Here is a 13137-nt window from a genome sequence, read left to right as displayed (position 1 = left end):
TAACATTGTAAGTCCCTTTGGCTGTTCCTATGTTGTTTTCACTCGAGATCTCCACAGCAGATCTGAGGTGGATCTGCATGCTGATTTGGCATAGATGGCACATGTCCTCCATCCTCCTGCATTTTGGCTCTGATTGACAGATGACGCCACATTTCCACAGCAATTTCCCTTGCAAATGCCGCTTGTACACTGTCGCAGCCCAATGAGATAGAACGCTAAAGCACCAGGATCGGAAGGACTTGGACTTTTGTTCTCCTGCAAAGATATTTGCGTCACTAACCACCTCTATGCACCAACCACTTAATGTCATGAGCCATTTCCAGATGTCTTTCAATCACCTCAAAAGCCGAGGTCCAAGAGACAATGTCACTGCAGACAAATAAGGTTTTTAGAATTACACAATGTGATTGGTACAATAAGTAAGTCCCTTCGGCTGCTCCTTTGTTTTCACTCAGGATTGCCACAGCAGATCCAATGAGGATCTGCATGTTGATTTCACACAAATGTTTTGCACCGTATGGCCTTCTTACAACTACGCATTATATGGAGAAATGTGGCAGGGGTGGGGTTTGAACCAGGAACCTTCTCCACGCCAAGACAGAATGTTAAAAATTTGTTTTAACAGCCTACGATCCGAGGTTGAACAGGAATTATGTTTTTTGGGGGGGGAAAATGGACTGAGGAAGAGCCTTTGTTCTGACGTTTCCAGCCCCTCCTCCAACTGACTGTTGAATGTGTTTTTCAGTTTGGCTGACAGACGGTTTTTTCCTTTCAGTGTTGCTGGAAATAACCTTGAAACAAACAATGCTGCGTGATGGATCACATAAAAGTGCAGCTGAGGATAGTCATTCTTATAAGTCTTATAACAGGTGAGTATACTTTGGTTCATTTTTTTTTTACCACTAGCATTGATGAAAATGTGTGCGTTTTTTCTTTCTTTCTCTGCACTTTTGTTTTTTTATTTTTAGACTGTATTGTTGTGCAAAATTATCAATTTCTTATTTAATATTTTTTACAATAATAGGCATAAAGACATACAGGTTTGGTGAACTGGATCTTGATATCAATGGGACTAACCTGGTTTCATAAAGGTTAAAAAACAAGCATAATAACAATTTGGGAATTTAAATTTTGTTTGTTTGTAATATTCTCTTTTTTTTTTCTTTAAAATGTCTTTTTCTATATGACATCAGCCAAACACTTTATGATCAAGATGTTGTCCCGTGCAGTTTGACATCATTTTAATATAAGACGAAGGCGAATGTGGAGCCAAGAGACACTTCATAGTTGTTTTGTGGGCGAGTAACACACACAGGGAGAGCAACTACTGGTTTTGTTCACACTGTGCTGGAACACACAGTACCCTATATCAGGTTACAAGCCATCATGTGAAATACTACACCACTTAGCTTTACTCACCAAAAAAAAAAAAAAGAAAGAAAGAAAATCTACACAGCTGCAAGGAAGAGCGTAGAAAGCAAGAAGTTTACAGCGGAACCAAGAAATTATTTGCAAAAACGTACACTTCAATTTGTACTAAGTCCAACAGCAACTGCACTGTTCAATGGGTCCATTTATGACTTAATTCTTTGTACCCCACCCCAAGAATTTTAGCAGCTTCTTAAACTCTTTATATTAATAACTACTTGAAATTCCATGTTTGATGGTTATATATCTATTTTACAGCGACAACCTCATCTGCTGATGTGCAGATAAGGAACCTGACAAGTATTGAAGGACGATCCATCACTCTGCCTGACTCTGTGTGGGAGAGAGCCTTTCTTTCCACTAATAAAAATGTAATTGCAACAGTATTTAATAACTGTCTGATCATAGAAGAGGAATTGTACTGGGGCAGAATTCACTTGAACAAGGATGGACGCTTTTCAATCACAGGACTCCAGAAAAGTGACTCTGGAATTTTTATTATCGACTCGAAAAAAGGACATGTTTTTTCATCCACTTATAAACTCATAGTGTATGGTAAGTTTCTTACTTTTTATCTGCACTGTCCGGGGTGTAATGTGTGGTCATGGTTGTCTAAAACTGGTGCACTAGTCTCTTTAAGTTGACACAGAAACACACATAGAAGCATCCGATGAAACAGGGACATAGGGCCTCAATAAATGGTAAATGGACTGCATTTACAACATTTTTGAATATGATTTAGATTCTCATCATCTGATTCAAATGTCTGGGTGAGCAAACAACCCATTTGTTAACACCAAATGGTTAACACCAGGGTGAGCACATAGAGCCCAAAGTTCAAAAGCATATAGTCTGAGGGACTCTAAAGGTACCTTGTAGTGCAGCGACTAAGAGAATATTTTGAGCAAAATCGTGCAACTGGTGATACAAGCACCAAAGTTGGCACAAATACTCCTTAGACATTACTCTTTTGAACAAACCAACTGGCCACTTGAATTTTCAATAGGGGGCCAGGTAGGGGTCAATTGAAGAATTACACAGAGGCCGAAATTAAAAATGCTGAAATCATTTTGAAAACTACACCACATTATTTGTCTGGTCGTAAAGATTCCAAAAAGGTATAGTTTTGACTATCTATGCCTGAATGATCAGAAGTTATGGGGTAAAAACAGCAAAAATGGTGACAAAGGTCAGTGTCAGTTTGTACAGGGGTCAAAAGTTAAAGTTGCTCTAATTTTGGTAAAAAGTGATACAAATTATTGGTTGAGCTAATAGGATTAATAAATGGAATAGTTTTGATTGTGTTGAATGTTTGGTCTCCAAAGTAAAGCTCAAACAGGTCAACGTCCATGGATTCTCTGACATGTGACATATGTTACCCTGTAATATGATAACAAAGCATGATACATGGTCCAAACTATTCCTTTTTAAAACCCTGTTACCTCAACTAATAATTTGCATCATTTTTTACCAAAATTGGAGCAACTTTAACTTTTGACCCCTGTACAAACTGAAACTGATTTTGTCACCATTTTTGCTGTTTTTACCCATAATCCTAATCATTCAGTCATAGATAGCCCAATCTATACCTTTTTGGAATCTTTATGATCACACAAATAACGTGGTGTAGTTTTCAAAATGATTTCAGCATTTTTTATTTTGACCCCTGTATAATTTTTCAATCGACCCCTACCTGGCCACCTACTGAAAATTCAAGTGGCCAGTCGGTTTGTTCAAAAAGCAATGTGTGCCAACCTTGGTGCTTGTATCACCATTTGCATGATTTTTCAGTTATCTGCTGCACTATTGATACTGCATGAATTTGATTCCCACACTGGCACGCAACGTGGGGTACCAGAGAGGTAAACTTGTTGTAAAGTCATAAATCATTGTAAACTGTGTGGTTCCGTGCAAGTGCACAAAGAAAATTTTGAAATGTTCAAAATCTCTGGCATGCATTAATTTCATTCCACTTATATGAACTAGTCTTGAACATCGCACAGTCTGTTCAAAAACACTGAGTGTCAGTGTGAGTCACTGCATCAGTGCTGTGCATCACAGCGCAGCTCATCTGAACGATTATGACGAGATGTTAAATCTATCAGAAACATAATTTTACAGATTCTCATAAGAAGGAATGAAAATGCAACTGTGTTACCAAGCCATTACAATATAAATATTATAAATAATTACCTTTTGAGACAATTCCAAATGCGTTCTCCACGTCATGAAGCGCACAAGCTCAGCTACAGCTGTAGAAAATTCCTCTGATTCCTGAAGCGATTAGAGGGGGTTTCATTGGCCACGTTCTGAGAGCAAATGATTAATCCACTGCAAAATAATTTCATATAACGCAGCATCCAATGAGACAAAGCGGGTTGCATTGGCACAACGAATTGCGCGGCAGTGTGTCAAGGTATCTTAAGGCTGCATTTCTCCCTAACATCAAAGGTTAACATCAATTCTGCACGATGCAAAACAGAATATCTTCTCCCAAGAACAAGGACCAATGAAAATTTTTACCATCATACTATTTACTGTATATTGTAATGTAAATCATCAGGCAGGTGGCCAAGCGGTTCAGTGCAGTTATTTCTATGTGGTTGTGTCAAAAGGGCGTCAGGGGAGCAGCTGAAGTGACTTAAGGCACCTTGACACTTCCAAGAATTTGATCCCTGCACTGCTGCACAATTTGTTGCGCCAGTGCAATCGGTCACACTTAAAGCTACACTACTGTATATAAAATAATCATTTCGTAGCCAGTGATGCATTGCTCTCAGAACTTGGCTGAGGAAACCATTCTGTCATCACTCCCAGAATCACAGAGAAATTATCTACGCTGCAGGTTGTCTCATACGCATCATGTGCTGGGGAACGCAATCGGAATCTTGTCTCAAAAGGTAATTATTTATAATACGTTGAATTAGTAAAACAGCTGCATTTTCATTCCTTCTTATGAGTTTAGCTAATGTATCTGTAAAACGATCTTTATTATAGATGTAACATCTCATATTAATTGTTCACATGCCCTGTGCGCAATAACACGCAGTGACACGCAGGTTTTTCAAATAGCTTGCACAATGTTCACGATTAGTTCACAAAATGAATGCATACCAGACGTTTTCAACATTTCAAAGTTTTCTATGCACAGTGACATGCAGCCACGCACAGTTCACACACAGTTTATGACGGGTTTACACATTGGCACAAAAGATTGCGTGCCAGTGCAGGGATCAAATTAGTGCAAGTGTCAAGGGTGCTATTACTTATTGTGATGGAAGCCATCAATCAGCTACTCTGTGGCTGGAGGAGTGGTGGAGGGTAGGGCACCAGAAGAGCTGCTGTTAGAAAGTCAGGTTTCTCACGTAAAGGAAACACCACAAGCTGGAAAAACAGAAACGTGGAGAGAAGTGGCCAACAAAATCAATGTGTCAGCAATAGTCCTACTGCTGCAGGAATCACTGAGTGGGTGTGGGGGAGGGCGTCTGATAGAAAACTGAAAGAGATTTGAGGAAGAGAATCATTCTGAGAAATTGTTTAAAAAAATTAATCTACTCCTTCTTTTAACTCCTGTTTGCTTGGGGCTCACAACAGTTGATCAAATTTGCATGTTGATATGGCACAAGTTTTACACTGGATTCCTGATGTATCTCCAGATGTACAAGGACACTGGAGCTGAGGTGGACCTTAAACTCCAGACTTTCTTGTTATAAGGCAAGAGTGCTAACCGCTGTGCCACCATGCTGTCATTACAAAATACTAAAATGAATAAATTACTAAAATTATTCCGCCCAACTGATGTGGTATCTCTCTCACAGTAAGGAGTCAAGAAAAAGGATTAAGACAGTTGCGTAGTTTTCTTCACACTGAGAATTCACTTGTCATTATTACTGCACTGTACCAATCTGTACCTTTTGCATGAATGGCACAGCTGTGATGAGCTGATTTTCTGTAATGATGCTGTTTACGTTTGCATCTAGTCCTGTTTATGTTGAATAAACCTGCTTCCAGTTAGGTTGGAACCTCCCATGCTCTGGAAATTAAACGTTAAAATTCTAACTGAATCCGCTATAAAGCACATTTGTTATTGTGATATATCTTTGTGGCCACGGCCCTGGTGGAGTATAAACACCTGATAACGCAGTTGCGTTGAAGGCTCTACCACTCTAGGGGAGGTGATGGTCTAGTTCACACCTGGGCATTCTATGGCCCGCGGGTCGTATTCGGCCCTTTGGCTGACTCGGACTGTCCCGGGGTTCTTCCCAGACAATGGAACAATGGCGTCACACCGTTATACTGCCATCTAGCGCCGCTATAGTGTAGTGTCATCTTATGATGTTTGAGCAGGAGACTTGGTGGGAATCTATTGCCGCACAAACCCGCTTTTGCAGGAAATTTCACATAAACTTCAGCTCTTTATTTTATCCTGTTTACATCCAGATGACACAAATCATGACAAAATGCAAGTGTTACACAAACCAGCTGATCAGAGGATGATCTCTGCATTTTTTGTTCATCTTGGTGGGACCACAAGCCGTGCGGGAGTGATCGCCGGGCTGTCGGGGGAGGAAGCACACCTGCACCGAGCGTCACAGAGGCAGGTGCACAGCCGACTCGATCAACGCTGTCCGCTGTGGGATCGATCCACTCAGAGACTAAGAATGACGCTGCAGCCCCTGTGACAGTGAACAGAGAGGCCTTTATGAAAAAAACAGCAGAACGGAATTTGAAATTATTCAAGTACCGCGCCACAGTTTGAAATTTTGGGGCTGGATAGCAATGTACATTATTTCCATTCTTCTATATTTTAAAGGACATGTCCCACTGAAATCAGAACATTTCGAAGTGTTTCCGACAGCGCTTGTTAGAAAAAAAGTCTCAGCACGCACTTGAATGAAATGCTGCTAAAGTCAAAAACAGAACCACAGATTAATTCCAAAGTTTACATAAGTGTGATGTTGTGTTATTATGTCTCTTTTTTTAAGTTATAACTGTTCATTTTGATGCAGTTACGGTAAAACGAGCCGCTTTCCACTGTGTGAAAACTTAGCGCGCGTGCGCACTGCGCGAGTGCAGTGCGTGCTGCTCCGTTAGAGAACAGTCTCACGTCGAGACAGACACTCAAAGTAAAATTAAAAATAAACCCTACCAGCTCCACTGAGAAGAACAAAAAAACCTGAACAGCGTCTGTAAATCTAAACCTTCACTTTCGAATCAAAGCTCAGAAGCTTCATTGTTGGATGAAGCAGTGTTCATTGCATTGTCTGTCAGCCATCAGGATGTTCTGCTTTTCCTAAAATGTACATCACACGCTGAGATATTCCGACAAATGCAGAGTAAAATGCAGAGTAATATGATGTTTTCCAGAAATGCACCTGCTGACTCGGGGAGAAAACTGAACCTTTTGTTTTTCTATTTTTATTTTATTTTTTGACAATATAGAGAGGTGAGATTTTCACACTCTGAAGTGAATGCCCCCAGCCTGGTATTATGACTTGGGAATTCAAACTTTTCAAATTGAGAATTATGCAGCGGAATGTGTAAAAACAAAAAAAAAGTTTTAAATTTTAAATTGTCTTTCTGTACATTCTTTTTTCCTTTCAAATAAGTTTATTGCACATTCTTAACATAGTGTGTCAATGTAACACAAACATTTTAGATAAATGTATCTAATAAACAATTCAGCACAGAATCAGACCAGAAACAGTACTAAAAGACCCCGAGTGGAAGTGTTGTGTGGTGATAGTTCCCAACAGCACCACTATAATAAAAATTACTAATCAGAACGAACATTTTATCAAAACAATGCTATTTACTGCTTTTTATATAGGAATAAAATTATTATTGTGCAACTTGAGTTTAGCCTTTTGGCCTGGCCCTCCACAATATTTTCTGTTTCTCATTTGGCCCTTTGCAAAAAATAATTACCCACCTCTGGTCTAGTGGTTAAAGTGTTGGGCTTGAGACCAGAGGATCCTCGGTTCAAATCCCAGACTGACCAGAAAATCACTAAGGGCCCTTGAGTCCTTAATCCCCTAGTTGCTCCCGGTGTGTAGTGGGCATGTTGCTTGGCAGCAGCCTCACATCGGGGTGAATGTGAGGCATTGATGTGTAAAGCGCGTCTGATGCAGATGAAAAAGCGCTATATAAATGCAGTCCATTTTCCATTACCATTCACCATTTAGCATGTCAACCAAAAGGGAATTTCCGCACTCGCCAAGCTACTCGGAACATCTTTTTAATCTGGACTTCACCTCGTTACATTGACATGTCCTGTCATGTTGCTTGGCACCAACTGTTGTGTTCCTGGTTGCCTGGATGTCATGACGTATGTGTACACTGTGCTTGTGTTATAGAGCCATGAACGTTTGCATAAAAACTGATGTTCTTTGTCCTAGTCCTGCCAGGTCTGCATGTGGTAGTTTATCTGTAGATTTACGTTTGTTTATGTGGTAGTTCAGAAGTGTTACTATTGTTTCACTGCTGGAAACTTCATCCTGTTTTCTTTTCCTCTCGAGATAGAGGGATAATAGTAAAGCAAACATTTGATTTAGGACACGTCTCCATTATTGGATTGGCTGCAACATGCTTGTCAAGTTTGTGCTCAAATTTTACAGTTTCAGATGAAGTCAAGAGCCTGTCAAAATGAACTTGCAGTTATTAACATTTGTGAGTATCTTGTGAGTCATCTCCCTGAGAATCAAAGAAAATGTGTGATTAGTGTTGATTTTCAAGAATGATGATGTGCAGAGGCGTAATAACTACAGAGGCACAAAGCTGATGAGCCACCAAATGAAATTTTGGGGGAAGAACAGTGTTAATTTATACGAGAGAAGAGGTGAAGATCTCTGAGCATAAACATGGTTTCATGCAAATAAACAGGAGCCAATATTTACTTTGAGAGTACTATGGAGAATTAAAGAGAAGGCAATTTACAGAAAGCTTATGACAGGATGCTGAGAGAAGATTTGCAGTATTGTATTAGAAAGTATGCAAGGTTGGTGCATGATATTTGTGATGTAATGAGATGTACTGTAGAAATGACTGATGTGTTTAAGGCGGAGGTGGTGTTGCATTGACTGGCTTGGCACCCTTGTTTGCAGTGGGGATGGACAGATTGATGGACAAGGTCAGGCCGAATTTAGGAGTCTTCATGGACTATTAAGTTTGTGGATGACATTGTGATCTGCAGAAAGCAGGTTAAGTTATCCTGGATAGGTGGAGGTATGCACCGGAGAAGGGGAATGAAAGCCAGTCGGAACAATACAAAGTGTATCAGAGAAACTGCACAGGTTGGATAGTTTGTGGCCCAAGTGAGAGAGATGAGATTGAGATTATTTGGATATGTACAGAGGAGGGATGTGGGGTATGTCAAGAGAATTGGAATAGTTGTGGAGGGAGGGCGCAACATTGTTAAAAGTGGATTGCACGGTCCACATTTTATTCAACCCCACCAGAAAATCATTTAGGACTGTTCATGTTGTGGGTTTTTATTTGTTTGTTTGCCTATTTTTAATCCTCATCGATGTTATCACTCTCTTAGAGTCTGTACCTGATCCTAAGGTGGCCATATTAACTGCAAGAAACAAGACTTGCATCCTGCTGTGCTCCGTGCAGAAAGGTGATGGGACCACATTGTCGTGGTACAGAGGAGAGGAACTACTGAACCAGAGCAGTTCTGTTTTCTCTCTGTCTGTTACTGTGCACAATCAGAATCTCAATAGCTCCTATCGATGTGAGGCTTCCAACCCTGCTGAAAATAAAATCTTTCTGTCAACGTTGCCGAATCTTGCCAGCAGGAGCAGCACACCACTGTCAGCCCGGACACCAAAAATGACACGAGATACCGTGAGACTAAATTCAAAATGGATTTTTTTTTTTTTTTTGCAAAATTCACATGGAAAACTGCACAAAAAATATTTTGGCTTTTATTTTTCTTGCAGGTGCCCTAGGGATTGCAATACCCATTTTTTGTCTTTTGCTTGTTGTACTTTTTGCCATACTCTTCAAGTGGAGAAGCTCTGAAAAACCAAAGGCAAAGACATCACGTAAAGGAGGCAGGTATCCAATATTTTGTTTCTCACAGTGCTTTATTATGAAGCCATGAATCTATTAAATATACATATTTGTCTGTAAAGTTTTAGTTCGGAATCTAAATTTTAAAGGACCACTACTTCATTTCAGTTATTGTCATACCACTCCAGTCATCAAAATGTGTGTCAAGAAGCAATTCCCACATGATCCTGTCTTAGCTACTTGACAATTTACAGAGAGTAGGTCTCCTGCACCTATTTGTCCATTTATGGCTTCATCAGAACGTAGGCCTGCCACTGTCAGACATGTTGATTTTATTTTTACCTTGCAAAGTTAACATTTCTGAGACCAGTCTTGCAAGAGCCTTGCATGACCTCGTGAACGTTATGAGTGTTCAAAGATGTGGAAATAAGAAGATGTCTCCTACACACAGTTATGCTGGTGGGACTCAATCATAGCCTGAGAGCAAATTGCAGCCTATGACGTTTTTGAAACAAAATTCCCCTTTACCTTCATGCTGGCTTCATGACTCAGACAATTATGATGGAAAATCCTTTCTCCAGCCATGGCCTTTGCAATGCTTTGGAACTGATGATGGGAGAAGTTACATCTTTGGTTTCACTTTTGTATTTTTCATCACCCTTTTACACCAGCCTAAATGTTGACATTGTGTATTATTATCTGCAAATAAGCTAACTACATTTGTGTTTTTGAATGGCCTTAAATTGAAGTGGTGTTTATAAGAAAGCTACTGATTGAAGTGATGGAAACAGTGGTGTTTTTGCACTGTTCACGGATATGGCATGCAGATTCACACTCCCTTCATGAGCATAAGTGCCCAGAGTGCACCGCAGGGTAAACATAACAGTTTTTCACCTTGCTGTTCAAAGTGCTGCAAGTGATGTGTCTTGTTTGTACTTGTCCCTCCAAATCCTTCCATTAATTCTGTTAATGCATGCTGGTCAGTTGTACTTTTTCTTGCCGCACACGCAGTTCCTCACCAGAAAACATCTCATTTGCTTCTGCTTATCACTAGAGCACTGTGAATTTGGCAAATGTTGATTTTAACTCTCCAGGGTCCAGGGACTTGCTGGTGGATTCAGAACATTTTACCATACCTTCAGTAATTGCATATAATGCCCAAGTGTTGCATATCGAAATGATCAGAATAATCTCACCTTTTTGGAATGTGAGACATATATATTCTCATTAAAGATGAGAATATAAAATGTTTTTTTTTTTATATAAATACTTAAATATTTCATGAATATACATGTTTATTCATATTGATGAATGTTTTGGTGTTTAAAAATGGGTTTACCAAAGTATTTAAATCACACAAGTAGTGCAGTTTATAAATCAAAATGTATATATCAATTTAAAAAAAATTTAATATGCACAATGCAGTGCTGCAGCGCCACCCACTGGGAACTGCAAGGCAGAGACCCGGTACATTCAAGAGGATTTCTAAAGTAAAATCACTCACCACTTCCGGCTAAATGTTTTGTGGCTTCAGTAATTCATTTTTGAGTGTAAAAAGTGATTCAGGGATGAACATGTTGACATCCATGTCACAAAATGTCAGTTTTGCCCTGTTAGGAAAAAAAAAAGCTCTGCCAATATTGAAAAATAACCCTCCACATGTTTTTCCATGATGATTTTCTTTGTCTGTTAGACTAAATAAAAATTGAAGAAAAGTGGTGTCAGGTTGACAGGACCACATTTTTAGATTTTTTTTTTTTTTTTGAGTGTCACTGTGTTTCAGTGAGAATCTCACACAAACACACTCTGCACTGGCTGCAGCATGTCACAGGGCGAGAGACAGACAAGGTCATGTGATCTTCTCCGGCCTCTACGATTGGCTATGAGTCTAAATATCATCTAGCGGGAAGAGGAAAGTACAGGTGGGAAGTTATAGTTTCAGGAAGTGGGCCGAACAAACTCTCTGTAACATTTCGTCACTGATTCATTACATGGGTTAGACGAAAAGTAGACTTGACACGCCGGCATGTCATGAACCTCAGAGGGTTAAAAGCAATAACAGTTGACACTGTGACTAGGTGATCATCTTCAGTTGATTGCACCCCCATCATGGTTTTTGTGCTGCATTTCTCACCATGTTAATATGAATGTGTGGGTGGTTACGTCCCAAATGCAATCATACTGTACCTTTTGTGTTACACACATCCTGCTGTCAAGATAGGGCCCTATAATGATTTGAAGGCTCATGTTTAACCTTGTTTTCCTTAGTATTTTGAATGAATAATGATATAGAATGCCACACTGAGTATCATTTGTGTCATATTCTGCTGTAAACACCGGTTGAAAACTCTTAGACACTTAGTCTTCTAAAGCTGCACATTGCGTTTGTGTTGACTGAAAGGGAACAAGGTCGAAATGAGACCGGATGAGGTGAATGTAAAATACATCGCTTGTGCATACAGTCTGCCTTTCTTCTTTGAAAAGGACCCTCACAAAACAGCACCACATGGTTAGTTTTTTTTAACCACATTGCAGTGGCTTCTGTGCTGCAGCACATAATGTGTTTGTGCGTGGGATCAAAAGAAAAATAAGGTGTGCTTCTAGTTTTCGGAAGAAGTGTTCACTTAAATGGTCATACAGCAACCATAGTGCATGATTCTCCTTTTAGAAATGAACAGCAGATTGCATTTTTTATAAGATAGAAGATAACATGACAACTCTTTATAATGTTTGTAAAAGCCTTTATACTGACATGCAGTTCCTCTTTGCAGAGTCTGAGATTATCTACAGCAATGTAGTGATAACTGATGCCAGTGGGCAGGTTTGTGCTTGCACACATTGAATTTCACTAAGCATACAGATGATGATCCTGCACTGAGCCACAGCTGTTACTGTCACTGTTTGCTTTGTTATCTTCCCTGAAAGTAAACAGAATATAAATGTCACTCAATGTTCTCAGTCTTCAGCGTATCTGCTAATTTACAGCAACTAGACTTATTGCTGTTCACAATCAACAAAGTCGCATCTTCAGTTTAGATGTGCCCGAGTGGCAAAACATTTTGAAGCTCAAGAATAAGTCCAGTTCCTGTAATCTTCTTTACACGATGTCAACAGAATGGCCTGATTCTTATTTAGAATTTCTAGTTTGTATTGCATCTCTAATATTCTCTGAAATGACTTGGATCATACTGGAGAGTACATTTATTTTCAATTGTGCAAGTCTTTGCAAAAGTCTTCTTAGCAGCCTTGTGTTATTCTGTAAATTATCTAGTTTCTATTTTTAACAACATGCATTATAGTCATGCAATATATTTTACATTTCTCCTGATTCTTTGCCACTGATGTGGTGAAAGTATCAACAAAGATCTACGAGCTCTATTAGAAAAGTATCTGACCTTATTATTTTTTTTCAAAAACCATATGGATTTGAATCACGTGTGATTGCGTCAGACAAGCTTGAACCCTTGTGCGCATGCGTGAGTTTTTCCACGCCTGTCGGTTGCGTCATTCGCCTGTGAGCAGGCTTTGAGTGAGGAGTGGTCCACCCCCTCGTCGGATTTTCATTGTCAGGAAATGGCGGAATGATTTGGGCTTTTTTTCCATCAGAATTTTTTCAGAAACTGTTAGAGACTGGCAGCTGCAAACCATTAGAAAAATTTATCTGGCTTTCGGTGAAAATGTTACGGGCTTGGT

At 39.6% G+C, this 13137-nt stretch overlaps 1 long non-coding RNA gene across 1 annotated transcript; it reads left to right on the top strand.

Moving 5' to 3' along the window:
• Window positions 1-715: 715 nt before the first annotated feature.
• LOC117526420 lies at window positions 716-4264 on the top strand. The gene is made up of 3 exons (XR_004565283.1): window positions 716-869; window positions 1687-1983; window positions 4246-4264. It is a non-coding gene; the product is annotated as an uncharacterized LOC117526420 (long non-coding RNA).
• The last annotated feature ends 8873 nt before the right edge of the window (window positions 4265-13137 follow it).

The sequence above is a fragment of the Thalassophryne amazonica genome, chromosome 15 (assembly GCF_902500255.1).
Source record: "Thalassophryne amazonica chromosome 15, fThaAma1.1, whole genome shotgun sequence".
NCBI classification, from domain to species: Eukaryota; Metazoa; Chordata; class Actinopteri; order Batrachoidiformes; family Batrachoididae; genus Thalassophryne; species Thalassophryne amazonica.
This window is presented reverse-complemented; position numbering and strand designations above follow the sequence as displayed.